We start from the raw sequence: 17,668 nt of genomic DNA on the forward strand, positions 1-17,668 counted from the left end.
GTTGAAAAAAGAAGAGAAGAAAATAAGATAAAGGGAGAAGGTAGAGCTTATATGTGGAAAAATGAGACCAGAGTAGAGATGGAGGCACATATGTGACTGGTCATGGGGCAGGGCAGAAATGCTCCCACCCCAGCCATGGAGAGCTGCAGCCATGAGCAAGGCAAGGAGGACAAGGCATGGGTTGTGGAGCAAGTCCAGGGGAGGGAGACCAAGCTGATCAGAGGGGTGGAGCAGCTCTGCTGTAAGGAGGGGCTGAGAGAATTTGGATTGTTCAGCTTGGAGAAGAGAAAGCTTTGGGGTGACCTCATTGTGGCCTTCCAGTGCCTGGAGGAACCCACAGGAAAGATGGAGAGAGACTCTTGACAAGGGCCTGGAGTGACAGGACAAGGGGGAATGGCTTCACACTGACAGAGAGCAGGTTTAGATTGGATATGAGGAAGAAATTGTTCCCTGTGAGGGTGCTGAGGCCCTGGCCCAGGTTGCCACAGAAAAGCTGTGGTTTCCCCATCCCTGTCAGTGTCCAAGGCCAGGTGGGATGGGGCTTTGAGCAGCCTGGGACAGTGGAAGGTGTCCCTGCACATAGCCAGGGATGGAATGAGATGATCTTTAGGATCCCTTCCAAACCAAACCATTCTGTGATTCTGTGATTCTATGATTCTGTGATTCTACTATTCTATGATTCCATGATTTTGTAACTTTGCACTCTGTACCCACCAGGCCTGAGGCCTTGGGAGGTGCTAACTGGGAGCAGCAGCCATCCACTGGAGAGGCAGGAGATTTTCTGGGAGAAACCAGCAATACCTTTGACCAAAGCAGCTGGCTGGGACCTACAAGCCAGAGGTTTTCTGGCTTCCTTTGGTGTCACTGACCCGGCTTTTGCTTCTCTGACTGCAAAATGGAAACAACAAATATCATCCCCCTCTTGTTTATCTGCTGAACCCCTTTGGAAGTGGTTCACGGTTTGCCCTGGATTTTGCTCCCTGTCTCTCCACACTCCATGCCGGGGATCCCGGGGTCACCGCCACAGGACAAAACAGTGGGAACAACAATAACTGTGCGGTCCTGGCACAGGAGGGGGGACGATTGTTTTCAGCCTTTGCAGCCCACAACTGTTGGTACAAATGACAGATACAATCAGGTCTTGGGGTTTTCCTTACATTTATATGTCTGGGGAAGGGTGTCAGCCACTGTTCTCAGCCACTCTGGCGAACTGAAGCTAAAGATTTGGGCATGTGGAGGAGAGAGAGAGAGAAATGCATTGAATTGCCATCGAAAGAAACATGCATAATTCCTAGAAATGCTTTGTGTCAGTTTCAAAGATCCTACTGGGAATGCAGCTTATTCTCTGGCAAACACGTTTCCTTTGCAAAAGGCACAACTGGTGTACTTTGGGGTTTTTTTTAGTCTCCATCCAGCAGCAGTCAGTACCTATGTTTTCTTCGACTGACATGCCTGTAAGTTCAATCAGCTGAAATAGTTTACGTGCAGTAAGGGATGGGCCAAGTTCACATGGCACTCTAAGAGGACCTTGAAACAAACTGTAGTCTCACTGATGTAACTGGAGGTTCTGTTTCAGTTCTCTGCTGATCTGAGAAGGATGGAGCAGGAAAAAATGAAATACTTAACCCTTCTGGTAGAAAACACCACAAGAAGCAGAGAAAGTAATATAACATTCCTCTAAAGTCCCATTGCAGAGTTGTGGTTAAATGTGAATAAAGTTCTTATCCTCCCACTACCTTTATATGAGTATAAAAATGGTATCTCTGAATTTTTGCTGGTGTTGGACTTGACAAAAAACAAACAAATAAACCCCTGAAATAGTTAAGCACTATTACTTGATCGAGGTTTAAATGCTAACCAGCGTCTAGTGCAAAAGTATCAACTTTAAATCCACTTTTGGTTTTTTTTTTGGTGGTGGTTAAGTCTAAAATTTAATGTCAAACAGTGATGATTTTTTTTTTTTTTTTTTTTTTGCATAAGCTTTGATGTGTTTATGGCACACTGCTTGTGGTGACAATCCTACTTTCAGTAACAATATCTCTGCTTCAAAGCCAGGTCTGTCATCTCCTTTCAGTGAACTCAGCAGTTTCCTGAACAAAATTCTGTGGATTAAAAAAAAAAAAAAAAAAAAGAAACTGTTTTAAAAACAGCCCAACTCAAATATACATCTGAAATTATTTCAATATTTTAAAATAATGTATCTTTCTTGTTTTAGCCTGCCATTATATGCACCAGTGTCATCACTGCATGGCTTCCGCTGAACCAGACAGACCACAAAGTCTAAAGCCTTTATCCACTTCCTCTTTGATGAACACTCAGTGCCTTGTTTTGGAATTTTGTTTAATTTCTTTCATTGAGGGAAGTGCTGGCACCATCTGCTGGGACTTTTGTCACTGCAACCACTAAACACAGAATCAGAGAATCACAGAATAGGTTGGGTTGGAAAGGACCTTAAAGCCCGTTCAGTTCTACCCCCCTGCCACGTCAGAGATGCCTTCCACTATCCCAGGTTGCTCAGAGCCCCATCCCACCTGGCCTTGGACACTGTCAGGGATGAGGCAGCCACAGCTTCTCTGGGCAACCTGTGCCAGGGCCTCACCACCCTCACAGGGAACAATTTCTTCCTCATATCCAATCTAAACCCACTCTCTGTCAGTGTGAAGCCATTGCCCCTTGTCCTGTCACTCCAGGCCCTTGTCAAGAGTCTCTCTCCATCTTTCCTGTGGGTTCCCTTCAGGTACTGGAATCTCACAATTAGGTCTCCCTGGAGTCCTCTTATCCAGGCTGAACAATCCTAATTCTCTCAGCCTTTCCTCCTGTGTGAGGATCTCAGTCCTTGCATCTATTAACACATCTATATATAGACTCATATGGCTATATTTTTAAAATTATTTTTATTTTTTCCATACCAGTGCTAGATAAAGATTGCATTCACCAGACCTCAGCAATTCCCTGCAGTCCTGGGTTTGGGGAGGCAACTAAAATGTAAAACTTAATGTCTTTTGTACAGTTTGGTGCTGAGATTAAGCAGATTAATGAAGGTGATAGGACAAAGTTTTAAACTGAAAGAAGGTAAATTCAGACTAGATATAAGGAAGACAACTTTTTATGGTGAGGGTAGTGAAACACTAGAACAGGTTGTCAAGAGAGGGGATGGATGCCCATCCCTGAAAATATTTAAGGGCAGGTCAGAGAAGGCTCTTAGCAACATGGTCTGTTGAAGATGTCCCTGTTCACTGCAGGAGGATTGGACTAAATGACCTTAGGAGGGCCCTTTCAACCCAAACAATCTTACAGTTCTGTGATTCTGACGACTTGAGTCCTATTGTCTAGGCCCTGTAGAAATGGATTTATTTTATTTGTGAAGGAGGCCACTGAGTTTAAATGGAGAAGACTGAGATGAAAAACAGCCTCAAAGAAAGACTGAACACTTCCTTAATTTGTGACGGATTCAAGAAACAGGGATCAGTCTGTGACAATACAACCAAACTCCTTTTCTGTAGATCTCAGAGCAAGATTTTAATAAGCTGAGAACCACAGGAAAAGGGACTCAAATTGGCAAAGATATTTTCATAACATTTTCAGTCTTTAATATAAGCTTGTAACTGGAAATTACTGTAGTAAATAAATCTGGGAATTACTATAAAATTAGATTCACAAGATTGTTTAGAATGTAAAACTAGGAGAATGTATAAAGTACCATTTATGTTTGTGTATTTTTAATTTTTAAATAGCTATTAAAATGCATACAAGAATATGCATATTTTATATGCATATAATAGACAGTATGTATATTTATCTATTACATATATTTTGTATATTTATGTGTACTATATCTGTATAGTATAATCACATGGAATTGTCAAAGCTTTAACTCCCAATCATAACATATAAATTTCTTAGTAATTTTAAAATTTTACTAGCTATCTTTACTCTCTATTTTATGTCTTGTCATAAATTAAGAGATATTTAAATCTTTATGATAGATGATTCACACAGTAAACCTTACATATATATATACATACATATATATATACATATATATATATACACACATATATATATACATACATACATACATACATATAAACCTGTTATATTTTGAGGGCAGCTTCCCACCAAGAAGAGGGTGTTTTCTTTTTTTCTATGGATCCAAAATGAAATGACTCAACTTCAGGGTTCAAAAGCAGTTTTTAAGATGGTACATTGGAAATATCAGAACAAAATTAATCAAATGAACATCACTCTGGGGTGACAAAGTCTGCACATGACTGTCCTCTGTACATCATCTAAACCAGGTGAGCAGAAGCTTTCTACTGGAACTTACAATGTCACAAGTCTCTCTGATGCCCTGTATTGAGCTGAGCACTGGTGATGGCTGGTCCATGCAGAGAATTGCCATTTTGGGGCATTTTCAGGGACTCCTAAAAGAAGGTACAATAGTGGTGTGGTTGGACAAGGTATATGAGGTCTTGTTTTGAAGCTGCATTTCATCTCCTGTATAAGCATGCACCCACATTTGGAAAACTTGAAACTGGGCAATTCCCAGTCAAGCTTTGCTTTCTTGTTGATTTTGTTAGTTTTTCAAATGTCGGTTTGGCAGATTTAAAGCACTGAAAAAACTTGATAACAGTTGATGTAATTTGGCATTAATAATTTGAAGCAGGTGCCAGACCTACCTGCACGATGTGCTCTGAATAGGGGCAATGGTGGCAGCACCTGCCAGTTTTTAGGAAAACAGTCTGACATTCCGTTTGTAGGCCAGTTTCTTCAGTTCACTCTGACACACTGCTCAGTGCTTGATCCAGCCTCATCCCCAATGGACTGTGGAGCACATTGTCCTGAGGAATCCGAGGGTTCTGGGCAGATGGAGCGGTGATGTCATCCGACTTTTCCATTTCTACTTCCCATGAACATTTGCCTTATTCTTACATGCCAGCTCTTTCTCAGCATGTTTTAGACTAGAAACATTTTTTTTTTCTGGGTGTAGAAAGGAATCACTTCTTTTTGATTTCAGACAAGATCTGGCAAGTGAGCTCTTGTTGCTAGTCAAAGAAAAAGCCGTAAAAAAATTAACACAGAATCTGTGTTTAGCAAAGTGATTTGCATAAGCCGTACACTTGGTTCTTAGAGTTGGAACAGTTCTAACCTATGACAAATTCCTCTGTCTGGGCTGTCTTCCAAAATCATTTTCATCTACCCTGGCAAAAGAACTGAAGTCTGCGTTCTGCACTAATTAAAGGCCTTCAGGAGAAGGGCCTCAGTTGAAATGCTGACACACTTTGTACACGCTTTATTTGTGAAAGGGGATACTGAGCCCATTTGATGGCGCCTCCTGCTCCGTCAGGCCATGCAAAATTTTAAGTGGGGAAACAAAATGGGCACAGTTACGTCTTGTTAAGGTTCTGAGTTACTAAAACACTGCAGTTTTTTCTGTTAAAAAGCATAATATGGAGATTTTTTGATCTTTGAATAACACTAATAAGCAGTAAAAAGGCTAAAACCCATGGCAGTTCCTTAGTAAATATGAACTCACACAATTTTTATGAAGTACTATAGCTTAATGCAGCTGAGTCTCTGCCTCTCTAAATATCTTTATTTTGGAAACAGCAGAATATACACCCAACATCCCTTTCACATAAAACCAGGAACTGCTGAAAAGGGAAGACAGGGAGAACAGCTGTCCTAATAACTCTGTGGAGCTCTTCCAGCAGGACTACCACACCAGTAGGGATGCTTTCCATGCTAGACCCATGACAGGCTTCTCAGCTTTTTAATATTCCCAAAGTATTCAGTGGAAACCAGCGTCCTTGACTGAGGAAGGCACACAGAAAGTATTTTTATTTTTTTTTTTAAGTTGTTATCCTGAGTATTCACCACCTGCTTTGGAACACACGTGCTTGGGCTGAAGAGAGATTTTAACTACTCTGGATGTTAACTACTTTATCCAAGTGCCCAGCAGGAGGCAAGGAAAGAAACTCCTCCTCTGTGGGGAGTCTCACCTAGTAGGAAGTGTGCTCTGAAAACATGGATTAGACTCAACTCTGCAGCTGAACTACACGGAGAGCTCCTGCAGAGACTAACAGAGCTTAACCAGGGTTCAATGCACTCACCCTGGCCAGGGAGAGAAGGGAAGTACATCTATCCAGCAGCAGATGTTCGGATGCTTAGTGACCTGTGGGAAAACACTTGGGAGAGGCAAGGGCACTTAGGCAGCTGCATGGTGTTTGTGGAATTTAAGGAATCCCAGCCCATGTCCTAGGCTTTTCTCCTTGCTCCTTTGCAATGAGTTCAGAAAAGTAAAAAAAAAGAGGACCAGGAGGATTACTCCCTCAGATATGCTTTCAGCATTCCTCAGGCTTTACTCTGCTTGTCTACTGCAGCCCTCACGAAATAATTTTATTGTAAAGCAGCAATGCAGTGATTCCATAGCCTCTGAGACATATTCAGGGTTTTTGCTAGCAAATAAACTCACAAACATAATCAACATTCTTTATGAATCCTTGTCCTTTCCTTAGGAGGATGAATTTCTAGCCTGTTTCCTATGAACCTTAAATGCAAAGTTTCCACAAGTGCAAACACTCTAGTATTTTGCTGCCTTCTTGGGCACAGGGGACAATCCTGTCTTGTTTTTGTCCCTAAAAGTATTGACTGTATTAGACACTGGGCACGTGCTTTCAAAAGAAAAGCACCATGAATGCTTGCATGTCCCTGTATTATCGGCCACGTGCTCCATCCCTGGGAGACAAACGGGCCACTGAAATGAGGCTGGCCTGGACGTCCCACATACCAAGCAGATGCAAGCAGAATGCCATAGGGAAATAAGAAACACATTGTATGTGATTTAAAAGGCTTACAGCTATGGAATATCCCTCTGAAAGCCTAATGAACATCTCCAGCACATAGACAATCAAAGTACAAAACGCGCCCTGCATCAAGATACAAAACCACAGAACTGGAGATAATCTTGGAAGAGACCCACAAAATAAATCCACTGACAGCAGCACCTATAAATCATGCAACTCCAGCACTTGGCTTGTCAAAATGTCTCCAAGCTCAGGATTTTCTGTGGAGAGGAGGCTGTACACCCAGATTCTTTCCTAATTTTATACCTTCTGTTTGTCTCTCGGGTGAGTTTGTGTCCTGGGTTTGGGGTTTGTCTTTGTTTTGCTTTCTTAGATGCTAATATGGCCCAGACTGACTTTGACAAAAGTCAGTGATTAGTTAGTGATTAAAAATTCAGATTTCTTACCACAAGGCTAGAAAAAAAAGTTATACAAACACTTGTTCAAGTGACTGAATATACAGACATTTTTTTACCTGGTGCCTGTTGGAGTGTTTGGATCAATGTTTGGATGTAGTGGGGAGAATATCTAGGGAAAAGGAGGGGGGAAAGGGGAAAATCTCTCAGGATTAATCTTCAGGGGGTACTTTTTTTGCTTGGACCTCCCTACTTATGTCACATATGAGCTCTTGGAAGTACATTTGCAGAGTTTCCACCAAAAGCTGAGCTGGCAAAGGTGGTAAGTGTAGCAAGGGCAAGATGAAAGCAGTTAACAAGATAATTTTACCCCTCATTCTCAAGGGGAAACACATCTCTGAAACAATTTCTTCTAGAAATGTATTAATTCCCAAGTTTTCCCAGCTGCTGTAACAAGTGGAGGAATAGCTGATGTTAAACCTTTGTTGTGAAGTGAGAAGCAGAATTAAGCAGGCCAGGCTCAGTGGCTTTCTAGCCACAAGACTAATTGTAACAAGAGCTTAGATTGTCTACTCTGCAGTTTGAACCCAATGTATGTAAATAGCCTTGGCTGTGTTATTCCTGCTTATCCCTGTGTCCCATGCCTTGCACAAAGGAGCTCAGATGCACCTTAAGGAGCAGAAATTATTCCAACTCTGCTCCTCCATAGACTGCTGAAAGCTTCTAAGACTTTGGAGCACACACAGTGTAACATTTTTGTATGCAAATCCTGGAGGTTGTCTCAACTTTGTGGACAAAACTCTGGGAAAACAACACCATAAAAACAGCACAAAAAGACCAACGTTCCCTAGGTAGTTCCCATGTTCCTGCATGGACAGATGATCAAGACTGCTAGGAATAAATGATGCACTTTCACACACAAAAGAGGAAGAATGATGACAGATAGACAGGGACTAGGCTGAGACTCAGGAGACCATGCTGAGAAACTTCAGCACTAACTCCTGCTCCTCCACTGAACTGCTGCAGGACCTGGGAAACTCAATTTGCTTCTGTTTTCTTGCCCATTCATAGTATAAACTCCTGAGGGTGATGACTGTCCCTTGCTGTATATTTAAACTGCACAACTGAAGCTCAGTTCAGACCTGTTGCTGCTACTGCAGTTGAAATAATAACAACATGTAAGTCACAAAAACCAAGCAAATGAGCTGGTGGAAGAGTGCAGATAGGCATGAAAAGAGATATGGGCAAAAAAATGTGAAGAAGCAGAAAAGACAGGGGGAAAAAATTGCCTCAAATAAAAAAAAAGAGATAAGAGGGAGTTAACAAATAGCAGAAGAACACAGACAGAACATGGTCATTCCAAAATCAACTGATGCCTGCTGTTCTCCACTGTCCAGAGGGAGATTTGAAAGTGGTTTAAACAGAGAAAGAGGTGAGCAGGGAAACCATTCTGCCCTTCACCAGCCCTCTGCTAACCCCAGTTCCCAGTTCATGAACTCCTAAAAAACATTCAGTAATCTGAACCTGCAAAACAGTTGGTTTAAGGCATTGGAATCTCTCCTTATGGACCCAGCACCACCATAACCCCAGCACACCACTCTGCCAGCATTTATTAGTCCTCCAGGGGTCATCTTTGACCTGTTCTAATGTAATCCTGCTAAAACGTGGCTGTCTGGGGCCTGGCTGTCTTCAGCAACACATCAGCGTGAAATATTTACTGAATAAAATAAAATTAAAATGCAATTTTCAGGCATTTTGAGAGAAAGTCTTTAGCTCTACTTGTGGCTAAGTGGTAGACTCTAGAAGGTTGCAAGTAACAGTTAAGAGGCTCAAAATACTGTGATAGAAGGTGAAGTTCATGGAGAAGCCCAAGCTAATGCATTTTCAAGTCAATGGAAAGATTTCTTAGTCTCTCTGGGTGTTGAATTGGTCTGTGAGGGACTGAATGAGATTCAGTTGAGCCCCATAGTTACCAGAAGTTGCTACCAACCAATGACTATTCATAGGACCACATTAAGCAAAAAGATGGTTGCAGTAACATATTTAGTGACCAATGGCTACAGGCACAAAATATTTTTCATTCTCCACAGTGGTCTGGGGTCAGACAACCAGGGAGCAAGAGGCATGAAGGCAATAATAATGAATTTATCAGTCCATACCTGCTCCCACTGAGGGGTCTGGACGAACAGTGAGACATAAACCCCATTCTGTTTCCCAAAAGATCCAGGGAGCTGCAGGCTGGAGTCACTGTGCTGGTCAGGCTGACTCACTTTACTAGCACTGAACTGCTGCTTTAAAATAAAAATCCAAGAATTGACCTATAACTACTACACTGCCAAACATAACTGAGATTTCTTAGAATCTGCTCTCACTGTGAGTTTTGTGCAAAATGTTTCCCAAGATGTCTTTGTGTGGCTGTTGCAGTTGATGTGCTGTGAGAGATTTTAAATGGCAAGTCAGAGTGTTTCCTTGAGAACTTTTCTGTTATGGACAGCTCTTAAGTTAAACTGGGAAAACAGAAGAACAATAACAAAAAGCAATAATGAGACTATAAAGGAATGGGAAATATTCATGGTTTCCACCCTCACTGATAATTAGTCAGAAATGCAGGCTTTAGGTTCAACCTGAAGGAAGACACTGGAATGCAAACTGCTTAAGACAAAGGATCAAAGTGATTCTTCAGCCATTTTAAATCTTTCAGGAGAAAGCTAAACTAAATACTGCAACACTTTTTCATAATAAATTGTCTAGAGAAATAATGGAATTTTTAATTTTGGAGAATTCTAAGAAAATAATGCTTGCTAGGAGCAATTTAGGTGGTGCTGATGCTATGGTGGAGCAGGGCAATAGACCGGGAGACCTCTTCAAGTCTCCTGTAAATTTATCTTCTTAGATTCTGTGCCTACAAACAGGAGTGTTAGCCAAGAACATGCTAAACTTGGGAAGGTGTGCAGTAATGTTTTAAATCCATTTATATACAAACTAAAGTTTAAGAAAATAGACATATGAGATGAAGAACTGCAAATGAAAGATGACAGAGAAATAACACGCAGGCATTTGAAATGTGGGCCGAAAATAAAACAGGATTCAGCCTGGAAAATGCATGCTAACATACTTGGGGAAATATAATCCTAAATAATATACTCAGTGGGAAAGCAGAACCTGGAAATCATTTATTTTACAAAGGAATCTTCAGGCTGCTGAGGACAGTGAATCAGATAGATGTGTTTTAAGCACCACTATAACAGCTGGAGCTCAGCTGGGACTTCCAAATTCAGGTCTGCTGCTGCTGCAACCTGAGGCACACAAATAAATCCCTCAGCACTCATGGTAAGAGTCTACCAGCTGATTTATACCTTGATTGAAAATGTGAGTCTCTGAAGCTTCAGCTGGAGACCATCAGCTGTGCGTGGAGATAGGGCCTGACAACAATCAGGCTGAACACTGTTTCCAACAGAGCAAGGAAGCAGGCACCTTTCCACCCCTCCCCAGTTTACGTGCAGTAAGGCAAGGTCTTGACTCCCTGACATTAGTAAAGATTAAAGTTCCTCTTGCTGGCTTCTAGGGACACAAAATTGTACCAATACTGGATATTCAAAATTTTGGAGAGTAGTTGGAAGAAAACAGTAGGCAAGTAAGTAGAAAAGAATTCAAATTATGAGATAAATCACAGAAAGCAGCATGAAGAACTGTCAAAAAAACCACCACATATACAGATATTGACAATAATTCTTGCAAATTATTAGACATAGTCTCTTTTACCTTCCTTGGCTACTAATTCTGTTCCCTACCTGTCTGTTCACAAGGAAGTCCAAAGCCATTGAGGAAAACTCTTTCACCACCTGATAAGAGCAATCAATTCCAAGGCCCTTCCAAGGAACCTTAAATCTGCTAGACGGAGATGACAGAAATCTTACACCCCACCTGCTATATGGGTGGCAGCACTTTTTTACCCAGTTACAGAGAAAAACAAGTCTAATTTCAGAGACTTCCACAGGGTCCAAGAGCAATAATTTTGGTGTCAATGTTTTCTTTAACACAGTTTTCCATTCTGTCAGTGGCACACTCAGCAGCTCCTGCCATAAGCACAAGTCCAAGCAGCTGATGGCAGCGAAGTGAAAGTCTGTGTTTGCTCCGTGGGAGATCTCTGGACTCCCACAGCGAATGTTTGTACTTTAGTGCAGGAGTTCAATGTCCATTACCAGATATTAAAATAAGCTTGGTTCCCTCTGCCTCCAATACTTACTTTGTGGTTGTTGTGTTCTTTCCTAAGCACTTCAGTTGGATATCCCCATGGACTCCTGACAGTTCTTACCTGTCCATGTGGCAGAAAGTGAAGTTTCCAAAGGAGCTGACCTACAATCTGAGAAGTCTGTCTCCTGGTTCTGTTCAGATTATAGCCATGGAGTAAAGCAATCCTTCCCCTTCTCCCTACTGTTGATACTGTTTCTCCACCCAAAGAGAGCTTTAATTAAATATCCCTGTTTTTACTACATCTTGAACTGAAATGAAGTCACTTGCTATACTCTGGCAAATGAAGGTGACCTGTGTGGTCCTCCAGCTGCGCAGTGTTTTTCTCCATGAAACTTTTCCTGTTCCTGAGAGGAATTTCATTATCTGATACTTTTTTATTATTAGTCCTGTATCTTACAAACCCTTCTTGAAAGGGTTTGATGTTGGGCTTCACTAGTAAAGAACAGAGAAGCTGTGTTGGACAGATGTAAAAATCATTTACTGAATTAATCGTGCATGATCCTGTGGACCATTGGTGGTGGAAAATACAGCACGACTGCTGGCACAAGCCATGCCAGCTTCCTGCTCCTGCTGAGAAATACAGGATTGGCAAAATCTGCCCATGCAGGGAGCTGAGCCATCTAGGAGGGTACACCCTGGGCTTCTCCAGACTCCTGTCTCCCCACTACGGTCTCAGGTCTGTCAGGAGTCACCTAAAGGGTGCAGGGGGTCAGTTTGTTTACTGAACTCAACAGAATCATAGGATCACAGAATGTCCTGGGTTGCAAGGGACCTAAAAAAATCATCTTGTGACATGGACTGGGACACCTTCCACTATCCCAGCTTGCTCAGAACCCCATCCACCCTGGCCTTGGACACTTCCAGGCATGAGGCAGCCAGCTTCTCTGGGAAACCCATGCCAGGGTCTCACCAAGATGATCAGAAGGATGGAGTACCACTGCTGCAAGGAAAGGCTGGGATAACTGGAATTGTTATGCCTGGAGAAAAGAAGGCTTTGGGGTGACCTCATTGTGGCCTTGCAGTGCCTGAAGGGAACCCACAGGAAAGATGGAGAGAGACTCTTGGCAAGGGCCTGGAGTGACAGGACAAGGGGCAATGGCTTCACCCTGACAGAGAGCAGGGTTAGATTGGATATGAGGAAAAGATTCTCCCCTGTGAGAGTGAAGAGTCATTCCAGATTGAATGCTAGTGGAAACATGCTCAAACTGGGGCAAATACACATTCAATAAGGAGGCTGCAAGGAACAGAAAGATGTGAGTTCCAATTCACTGGCCTTCTTTGTAACTTTAATGTTTATCTCCTGGCTGTGCAAATGTTCATAAAACAACACAGATGACTGGCCAGGATCAGCTACAAAGTACATAGATATAAATCTTGATGAAGGGGAACAATTACCTACTGGTATTTACTTTACTGCTGTTATTTTAGTTACGCTTTCTAGTACATTTCTAAATAAATGCCCTTCTTGCTTTAATATTTAAAGATCTCTTGTACAAGCAGACAGCATTTTATATGTCTATTCATATGAAATCTTGCAGTCTGTAGGTATATTTCTTCATTCAAAAAAAAAAATCACATCATGTAGCCCTCTATCATGTCTTCTAAATTCATTGTTTCAGTAGTTCTGGTAAAGTAGTTTCTTGCACTAAATTTACTGTTCAAGGATCAATCTTTGTGATTCTATGAGTCTATGAGTTGGATACTTGAAACGCATAGCAAATCAGCAACATAGGTAAAAATGTTTATGAAGAACTCATAATATTTATAATGTAAATATTTCTTTGTTACATGGCACTGCTGTTAGACTACTTCAGAAATATGAAATGTAAAACTGAATGTAAACATCTTAATGCAATAAATCTTAAAAGCAAATATATTTGTTACCTTTAAAATTAGACCCAGTGCATTTTTGGGGATACACCATATAAAATCATTTTCCACCATCTTTGTGCTGAGCTCAAGTGGTGTATTTTTCTGTACATCTTTATTCTTGTTATTTAGGGTGGATATTAGGAAAAGGGCACTGGAACAGGCTTCCCAGTGAAATGGTCGCAACACCATGGCTATGAGAGCTCAAGGAGTGTTTGGACAACGCTCTCAGGCACAGGGTGGGGTTGTTGGAGTGTCTGTGCAGGGCCAGGGGCTGGACTCAATGATCCTGACAGGTCCCTTCCAGCTCAGGACATTCTATGGTTCTTCACAGGATTACTCAGACAACCCAGTATGTCCCCTAGTGGTTTTTTGCCAGTATTTGGTTTCTTTCATCAACAACTGGATTTCCAGACCTTCTACTTTGCAAAGGAAAAAATTTCTTCTATTTTTATTAACTTCCACATTAGTACTAATGCAGCACTGGACATGTCATTTTCGGGCTTCTGCCTTTCAGGTTTGATTTGTATGAACCTGGTTCTTCAGCTTTTTTTTGGTGGATATTGACATTTTGGAAAATGCTTGGAAAGTGCTCTCATGGGACCCCTGATAAGACAACCCAAAGGCAGTGGGACCTGCTTTGCCAACACTGCAACTTTCTGTTACTTCCTTGCTGTTATTCTTCTGCTAGATTAGTTGACAATCTATGGGCAATAATGCAATCACAATTAAACCCACTAATCTGGTAACAAAATGTCTACATCCCAAATTTCTGAACTCCAAGGCACATTCTTTGGTGATCTTTTTTCAGTTCCCTTCTTGCTTGTGATTTTGAGCACTGGATGCATTGCTTTTGGTGTTCAAACCCTTGAATAATAATGTAGTTACCACTGTATCTGTACAGCTCATTTTTTTTCTTCTGGCAACATTTCAGTCCTTGTTGCTGCAGACCTCAGTTCTCAGCCTTTGCATCAGTTCTTTAACCTGTTTTCACGTAGACATCTGACTCCTTCAGGTTTCTGCTCTATCAAGGTAGAACAAAAATGATACATCATTGCTTGCACAATTTCTCCAGCCTTACAATTGCCTGGGCAGAACAGAGTTTGCTTTGCTGAGGAAACAAAATCTGAATTACTCAACTTGTCTGCTGTGTCATGTAAGTTTTTCATACAGGAGTCTACAAAGTCTGAAACCACAGCCCTAGTAATGAGTTTTCAGCACAGTACAAACTGTAATTGAGTCTTTCCTGACCTCATGGTCTTCCATGGACCACTGTGAGTGAAACTTCATTATTTGCATAAATTAGCATCTCTTTGCTTAAATTATTTGCAAAATTCTTCTTGGCCAAAACATTTGTGATAGCATTTTTCCTTCTCTTGTTATCCTACCCTTCTCTTTTATAAAAGCTCATTTATATTGACTGGCTGGTTTATTGCTTTATAAAAATGTCTTTTTGGAAAGTGGAGTCTCCTCATATTTAGTCTATTTTATATTGACACAGGTAACATTTGCTGATGGACTATTTTATCTTTATTTGTACCCATTCCAAGAGATCTATGATCAGGCTTTCCAAGAACAGCAAAATGGGCTGACCTTTCACTAGTCTCTTTATGTGCCATTGCAATGACAAGGTTACAGAGTCTGTCAGGATAAGAGAAAACCTCTTCTAACTCTCACTTGCCTTCAGGTAGTGGCCCCTTTGGCTCCTGTGGGTTTGGAGTGGTTTCTGTGTTCCAGTGAAAATCTGGTGGCACCCACACTAATATGTTCATCACCAACACTGAATCCTCCAGGTTATCTGCTGCACTGCTGGAAACTCTGCCCCTCAGCAGATGGTTGTCCTGAATTTCCATCACCCATATGCTTTTCAATGCTGAATGAACACTTTGAAGGGTGTTTTTGAAAGAAGCTCAAGAATTGGAGTGGATCAGATTCCTGAATCAGTCTCAGAAAAAAAATAAACTGGAAAGGCATAATTATTCCTTATTCACGTCTCTGTCTCTTGGCACAAAGGCTCTGTCCATGTTAAGAACTTCTGTGTGAGTACCAGGTGAAATTCTGATTGGTCTTGGATCAGTGAGATATTCATCTCAGAGATATGCTGCCAGTGAGAGCAATTAGCCCACCAGTGGCATAAATTACTTGAATACAAAAATGAATAAAGATTAGATGGGTTCATCATCATGCCACTAAAGCTTATTTTTTTCCTGTTTAGGACTAATGTTACTCCATAAGTGATGGTTACTGCTACTTGATAGGGTCCATCATGGAGCAGTAATCCAGGAATCCAGCAGGGAGCAGGAGAGGATCATTTTGCATCCATCAGCTCTCGGTGAAATCCTAATAATGAAGGTCAGAGGAAATCATTCATTTGTTATCAGGTTTGGAATAAAAGGTGTGATTCCAGAGGGCAATATTCACCTGTTAAAATTCTGTTGGATCAAGGAAAAGAGGGAGGAAGCAGCTGGGGAATGGACAGGTGGATTTTTGGTGGATACAGGGATAGACATGGGAAAGGGCTCTTAGGTAAAATACCTATCATGGGTACCACCAGGAAAAGCCCCAGCTGCTCTTCTTTCCAAGCTCTGACATTCCAGAGGGGTAACCAGTGGTTAGCATATCCATTTCTATATTCATTGGATGCCCAGTGCCTTGTTGGGAAGAGATAATATTAGGAAATGAACAAATCCAGGGATGTCATTCCTGATAGTAAAGCCCTGGGGGCCCAGGTTTTGATAGTCTTCTAGCAACCAAACCCAACAGAGGGAATCCTGGAGGAGGTGGAAAACACTGTCACTCTGTTGGTGGAATTCCTGGGAAATTAAAAGCAGCTGAAGCAGTAAGAACAGAGCTGGAACCAGACTTCAGCCAGGTAAGGCAGACACCAAATCCTTTGGAATTAGAAGTAGGCAGGGGAAAGAAGAATTAACTGCTAAATTTGTACCCCATGGATTCCTAAGCATGATCCCAGCAGGGAAACTCTATGAGAAGACCTACAATGGGGACGGTCCCCAGATGGGAACACTGAGCCTTGGAATTGTCTGAAAGCACAAGGATCAGCTGCCAAATGTGGAGGTGTTATCAGACAATCACTCAGGAGTGTTTAGCTCCTAAGGGAAATCAATCTCCTGCCTTGTGAAGCTCAGAAATCTGGGAAGACCCCAAGTAATGTAGGGAATGGACTGGCAGATAAAACTGCTGGGGAATGGTAAAGAAAACATTCTAATAGGGGGGCTTATTTTGTACAGGAATTGTGCAAAAATTGTCCAAAAGAACAGGAATCAAATTGGATTGACATATTTCTTGGACACCACAATCCAGTGGGAAAGCTAAAAGAAAACCTAAGAAAGCAAATGAGCCAAATCTTCCAAAACCCTCAAATGGCCACATTCCCTAGCATTGCTGAGGACTTCAGCCAAGCTCCAAGAAAGAGGTGAGCCCATATGGAATACTTTATGGGAAACTATATCCAACTGTGACTCTTCCTGGGGAAAGCCATGGGATAGGTTATCCCAGTTTCAGAGAATACGTTATTTCCTTGGGAAAAACACTTTGCATAACTTTATTGTTTTAGCCTAACCAGTAACCTGGGATATCCAAGTCCATCCTACCCAGCGGGGAGGCTGGGAGTACAACCAAACATGGAGAATTTCTGGGAAAGCCCTGGAGAAGAAACAAGGTTCCAGCTTTGCAGGTCTGTGTCATAACCCATTCTGTCAGCCACTCCTGTTTGATCCCAGTGGATTTGTCCTCTTGTATTCAACCTCAGAAGCACTAATTGCTGGGAATTAAGCAGCCTTTGGTACTTCTTTTCCATAAAACCTCTCCATCCCACCCTTCAATTCTGTTGTGCACAGAGGAAAAACCCAAAACTTAATTTTTTCTCCTCTCCCCTTCCCTTTGCCTCTTCTTTTTGTGCAGGCTTTGGGCTATCCAGTTGTGGATGTGGATTAGGCAGAGCACCTTGGAAGCTGAGCTTAATGTGGAATTGGAGCAGTTTTGGAACCACCATGGATACTCCCAAGGTTTGGTGTGAGGAGCTGCATCTTGGGAGGGGCTGGGATTTTGTGCTGTTCTGGTTTGGGGTTTTTTTTGTTTTGTTTTGTTTTGTTTTTTGTCATTTTTTTGCCTTTTGGGTCACCACAGAGGAAAAGCTGGAAACCAAACCAACTGAAGGGAATTCCCAAATTCCTTTCCAGGCCTTCCAGGGGAGGCCCAAATCCATATGGAACTGAGAAAAGGGATGTGAGGAGAATGGGAATAATTGAGCCTCAGGACTCTGTACTCCATTATTTTAATGTGTTTGGAGATGCAGGAAATGCCAAATCCCAAAGGAATTCTGTG

This window comes from Pseudopodoces humilis, chromosome 5 (assembly GCF_049639895.1).
Source record: "Pseudopodoces humilis isolate 2021_Gansu_Grassland_sample_001 chromosome 5, ASM4963989v1, whole genome shotgun sequence".
In the NCBI taxonomy this organism is placed as follows: domain Eukaryota; kingdom Metazoa; phylum Chordata; class Aves; order Passeriformes; family Paridae; genus Pseudopodoces; species Pseudopodoces humilis.